We start from the raw sequence: 6000 nt of genomic DNA, 5'->3' as shown, positions 1-6000 counted from the left end.
TTGATAAGCATGTACTAATTATGCACATAATGTCCCTTTTGATAGAGCTGCTCTCCTGTTGTGTCCATCCAACTGCCTCGTCCCAGCCATAGAAAAAAACATGGAAGGGAAGAGTCTTATTGTGACAAACTAGGGTTAGCTTTATAACAATTAACCCAGTTGTCTAGTTATAATCAAAGAGGGAGACTTATTAATCCAACATACAAAAACTTTTTAGAAATCTTCCCAAAGTCTTTTCTGGCTTAAAAATAAAACTGTACACTGTAAGTCAACTCACTTTATTATGTGAGTCATCCTTTGCAACCAGTTTAGCTTCACTTTTTTTTTTTTTTTTTTTTTTGTGGAAATGGGGATTGAACTCAGGCCTTTGAGCTTGCCAGGCAAGCACTTATTCTACTGAGCCATCTCCCTGGCCCAAATTTATCTTGAACACTAATGTAGAAAACCACTTTGCTTTGTGTTAAAAATCCAGTGGATATTTCTTGGATAATTTTGTGGTCACAATATTTATTTGATGATGCTTTTTACTTGTCATTTATTGAAAATTATAGTTTCAACCCTCAAACAAAGAGCTTGGAGACTGCAATAGAGGAGAGCCCAAGTTACTTCTTTATCCCCCCAAGCCAAGCTCCTATATTCATGTCCATACATTCACTTCTTTCTCCATAACTCACTAGTGTGGCCTTTTTCCAGGCACTAGTAGACTGCTTCTCTTTCATAAGATGTAAAGCCAAGCTTTTTCTCTTTGATGTTGCAATATTTATGGCCATGTACCTGTCTGACATGCAAAATAACTCCAGAATTTATCCAGTACACTGGGGCTAATACTCACTGGAATGTACAAGATTTCTTGAAATCAAAGAGTCTTTATAGGTCCATAAATACCTAAGATATCCACACATAGGCCTCTTGAAGTCCCAGTATTCCAGAGCTTTAGTCACATTCCTCACAGGGTTAAATGCCTCTTGCTTGAAATATATTCCCAGATTAAGCCAGACTGTTAAGTACTGTAATATCTAGGAAGTGTCGTGTTCCTATCGCCCTGAATTTACTGTAAGGATGTTCTTAAAATGTTGCTAATTCCATTATAGCATTTTGTTACGAAAATTGACAGATCTTTCCCAATGATTTCATAAGTGGGAATATTTGTGCATAGATTATCTTAAATTAAAAACAAAGTAATGTGTTAAATTCTTCATTGTCTGGTAGGAAATTTAAAGCCAAAGTGGGGACCTGCCTCATGTACAAACAACTAAGATGTCTCAGCACGTTTTATGTGACTTGCCTTTGACGCTTGAGAGGCCATTAAATAACACCCATTTACCCCCACCTGGGTTCTAACTAATTGAGAAATAAACACAAGACAGACTAGTGGAGATCCAAACAGCAGCTTTTTTTTCTTGAAGCATTTACTGTGAGACATGATGGAAAAATCGGAGGCACGCTTGGAAAAGACACAATCACGGAAGATCATAGACATGATCAGGTGCAGATGACATCACCAGAAAACCTTAGTGCGTGTTAGCTACGCTGAGGCCTGATGTCAGCTTTAGTATCCAATGAAGCGAGTGGGAGAAGACAGCTTGGTGGCGCCATCCACGGGAGGATGTCTGGTCTCTGCAGACGGTGCCCTCGCCCCAGGGAGGAGAGCTCCTCGGCCCCTTCTCTCAGGTGCACACTCTAATGTGCAGCCCTGTGCCCAGTGCCCTTGGTCCACCTACTTGAAGGAGGAGCTGAAGCCAAAGACCAGCAGTACAACTCAGAGAGGAGCCTTCTGGAGAGAGAGCAGCCATCCCCCACCAACACTGACTTCTGCCCTTTGTTTTTCTTTCTACCTTAGTTGCACCTTTGCTGAGTTTCCTCAACTACTTAGCCAATTGCAGCAGCACATACATTTTTGTAAAATTCCTTTGACTTTCAGGGGAAACCGTTTGGGGCAAACAATTTAATTTGGCCATGTATATTTATTTTAAAATCATTGTAATCTTTTATTTTTTATTTTAATGATTATTATTATTACTATTACTATTATTTCCTTATTCTTTAGACAGGATCTTGCTTTGTTGTCCAGGCTGGCCTCAAACTCCTGGACTCAAGCATTCCTCCTGTTTCATCCTCCCAGGTAGCTGGGAGTGCCAGTGCGCCTGGCTTTCCCCAGAGTTAGAGTGCTCACAAGAAGGGATTATGGTCAGCTTCCTCTTTAACTCTGCCTTTCAGGCCCCTTCAGAGACTTCCTCCTTCTACCTCCTGACTCGCTGGATCTGGTCAGTGCACAGGAAGAAACTCTTGGCTTTTCTGATGGCTAAGGCTGTAATCTGTCCTCTCACTGGCACCAGCCAGGTGTGCCAAAACTTTACTGTTACTCAGAAGTTCTAGATCCAGGGCCAATCAACATCACTGTACTAGCCATTCAATCAGGAACGCCATTAAATAGAGGTGCATGCCCTCTCCAACTTGCGAGATCTTCCTTTCACTAAAATCCCGAACTTGTTTTGAGTTGATAGAACTGAGCACCTATTGTATGTGGTACGGACTGAGGGGTCCATGGGGAGGACCCAGACTCCTGGGATCTAGGGATGGAGTCAGTGACCTTTGAAGATACTGCTGTGAACTTCACCCAGGAGGAGTGGGCTTTGCTGAAGCCTTCCCAGAAGAATCTCTGCAGAGCTGTGATGCAGGAGACCTCCTAGAACCTGTCCTTTATAGGTCAAAAGTGGCAATACTACCATTGAAGAAAAGTATAAAACTCTCAACAGAAATCTAAGACATCAAGTGCTACAGGGATTTTTTAAACATAAAGCAAGTGGACAACATGGAGAAACATTCAGCAAGACTCCAAATCATAGTGTAAACAAGAAAACCTCTAAAAATCAATGTAAAAGCCACATGTCTAAAGAAGTGGCCAATAATTTTTCATTGTTTCCAAGGACATCATAATTAATTGTGGACACAAGCCATCTGAGTATCAGGGATGTACATAGAGGCCCTATGAAGGTAAAAAAAGAAGTGATAAAGCTTTTAAGTGGCCCTATGACCTTCAAAATCATGAAAGGACTCACAGTAGAGAGAAACCTTACGCTCTTATGTAGTGTAGGAAAGCATTTGCATGTTCCACCTACTATTAAAGACATGTACAAATGCACACTGGAGAAAAACCCTTTGTATGCCAGCAATGTGGGAAATCCTTCCAGTGTTCCAGTTTCCTTGAAATACATGAAAGAATCCACACTGGAGAGAAACCTTTTGTGTATAAGCACTGTGCAAAAGCCTTCACTTGTGCCAGTACTCTTTAAATACATGAAAGAAGTCACAGTGGAGATAAGCCTTTTGTGTGTGAGCTAAGTGGGGAAGCTTTCCAGGAATACAGCAAAATGCTAAAGCATGGAAAAATTCAGAGTGGGAACAGACACTGCATGTGAGGAATGTGGGAGAGTCTTCAGGAGCTATGGTTACTTGCAAAATCATAGAGGGACTTGCGTTCACCAGAAACCCTAAGTATAGGATGTGAAAGGCTTCTTTATCCCACAGTACTATAGCACAACTGAGAATGCCTTGGGGGGAGGTTCTGTCAGGGTAGACTAAGGAAAGCCTCTAGCCACTGAGTTCCATTCACAGGGTTGAAAGAACACAGTATGGAGGAAAACATCATTAATAGAATAGATGTGCAAAAATCTTCAGTTGGTCAACACATAAGAATGTACACTGAATTGAAACCCTGTGAATGAGAAAAATACAAGAAAGAAGTTGGTTATAACAGTTTTAGTGTCCTATGCAAGTTTTTCTGTCTTGAAAGCCTATGAATGTAAGTAATATAAAGAGCATAATGCCATACCTGATGTGAAGGAAACCTAAAATTTTTGTTATTAATAATACATCCATCATTGGTTTTCTTTTGGGGCAAAGGTTATTTGATCTAGTCAGATAGTAAAATTGTAATTATTCTACCATCCTGAGGTAGCAGATTCTAGATATTTCTTCCATTGTGCATATTTTTTTCATATTTTTATAACTGAGAATGTGGTGGGGGATTTTTTCCAGTTTTAGGATACATTTTCAAAATATCTTTGTTTTGTCTTGATCTAATCTCTGAGGAGCATCATTTGGTGTTGTCTGTAACTTCTTCATAAGATAAGACCTTACAAATATGAGGCCGACTGAAAAGGTATTATAGGAGACTGTAATGAGTGAATTGTTTTGCTCCTACCTCTCAGTGATTCACTTACAATTCTTTGTGCCTTATCTGTCCTTCATGAGATCATGTTACTCTGTTTGTTTGTTTGTTTGTTTGTTTGTTTGTTTGTTTGTTTTTGGCAGAACTGGGGATTGAACTGAGGCCCTTGTGCTTGCCAGGGAAGCACTTATTCCACTGAGCCATCTCTCTGGCCCCATGTTACTCAGTTTTAAAACACAGAGATATATGGACTTAAATCTTGTGAACATGATCCACACCAAATTATCTAGGGTTCAATTCTGCAAAGAAGACAGAGATGATAAAATGTGCAATCATGAGCACATGTTAGAAGAGACCATGCCAAGTTTTCAACAAATGTGTATTAAGCTTTCTGAGAGAATCAACTTGAAGGCAATAATCTTATTCTTATTTCAGTAAGAAAAATTTCTTAATTCCTTCTATAGAAGGGCTATTGGAAACTTCAGAAAATATCTGAGATATCCTCAAGAGTGAGGAGTTCCCTTTCTGGTGAACCTAATTTTGAAAACAACTATTCAGAGTTATATATACTAAATCCTGTATCCACTCTAGTTTAGTGACAAAAGTTTGGTTAAAAACAAGACTGGCAGAGTTACTGCTATGATGTCTCTCAGGTAGGTAGATGTTCGAGAAGAAGGGGGTGGTGAATGAAAGCAAGAGACAGGAAAAGGAATATTGTGGGACTGTCCTGCTTTAAGGTTCTATATGGTGAGATTTTTGGACTTATGTGCAAACATGAGAAGTATAGAATTCTTTATCCTATTTTTAAAATATAATCTAATTTTTAAATGTTTTTTATCATATTATGTAGGGACTTAAAGTTCAACATATCAATACTTGATGAAAAATACCTGTTCCTTATTATGCCTAAGATGTTTGAAATGCAGTGAGATAGCGAGGTTAAGCTTAATAGCCTAAATCGTTTGATAATAACAATAAGCTTGTCTTCTGGATGGTTAACAACTTAAGTTTGCAGACCAAAATTAGAGAAAAAGGAGAGCTACAAGGAAAGCCAACTTTTTGGCCCTAGCCTTCTAAGGTCAATTAAGACTCAGGACATATGAGAACTTGTACTGTAACGTCATGTACCTCGGTAGTGTCCCAAATTTTCTGATCAAGAAGATTATGGGGCCAAAGAGGAAAGTGATCGATAACGTAGAGTGTGCCTGAGGAGAGTCACATGGGGAGAAGACACTCTCTCAGGCTTTCACAGAGAGCACATTGGCCAAGCAAGGGCCATGACTCATCCACATGGCTGCACTGACAAAGGTTCTACAATCTGAGGTACAGGATCTCAGGATAAATCCTGAGGGGATTTCACTGACCTTCTCAGACCAAAAAACTACAACTCTTGTTGCACAGGTCCTGCTTTATCTTGGTCTTAACCATCCAGTAGAAAAGTATGCAGACGAAATATAGGAAGTAAAGCCATGCTGTTATGTTGAGCTGTGGGGGACTCGGGTCAATAATTTCTGACATTGCCAGTTAAACAGAAGACCCAATGCTATTATGGTCTACTGGACTCTTTTAGAATATTTTGCTGAGTTTACACACCTGTAATATTCAATAACAGAACTTAGAAAAAATTGGGTATACAGATGAATGTCCATTTTGTATCTGTGTATCCAAAGTGGTTAGGATAGATATATAGTTGCATTCTCTTAATGAATAGAATGATTTGTTCTAATGGTGTTTGTAAATAGGATCTCAAGTCCGCATCTTGTACAGCAATTAACCACTAAGAGGAATATATGCAGTGTGTTATTTGTTGAAACTACTTCCGATTTGAT

General features: G+C 39.4%; 1 protein-coding gene and 1 pseudogene across 1 annotated transcript in view; both read left to right on the top strand.

Moving 5' to 3' along the window:
• Positions 1-6000, top strand: part of Ust (uronyl 2-sulfotransferase) — a 312684-nt gene that overhangs the window by 301380 nt on the left and 5304 nt on the right. The gene's annotated exons all lie outside the window — the stretch shown is intronic.
• LOC105744114 lies at positions 2577-2937 on the top strand (annotated as a pseudogene).

Source organism: Octodon degus, unplaced genomic scaffold (assembly GCF_000260255.1).
Source record: "Octodon degus isolate 3935 unplaced genomic scaffold, OctDeg1.0 scaffold00229, whole genome shotgun sequence".
Taxonomy (NCBI): domain Eukaryota; kingdom Metazoa; phylum Chordata; class Mammalia; order Rodentia; family Octodontidae; genus Octodon; species Octodon degus.
This window is presented reverse-complemented; position numbering and strand designations above follow the sequence as displayed.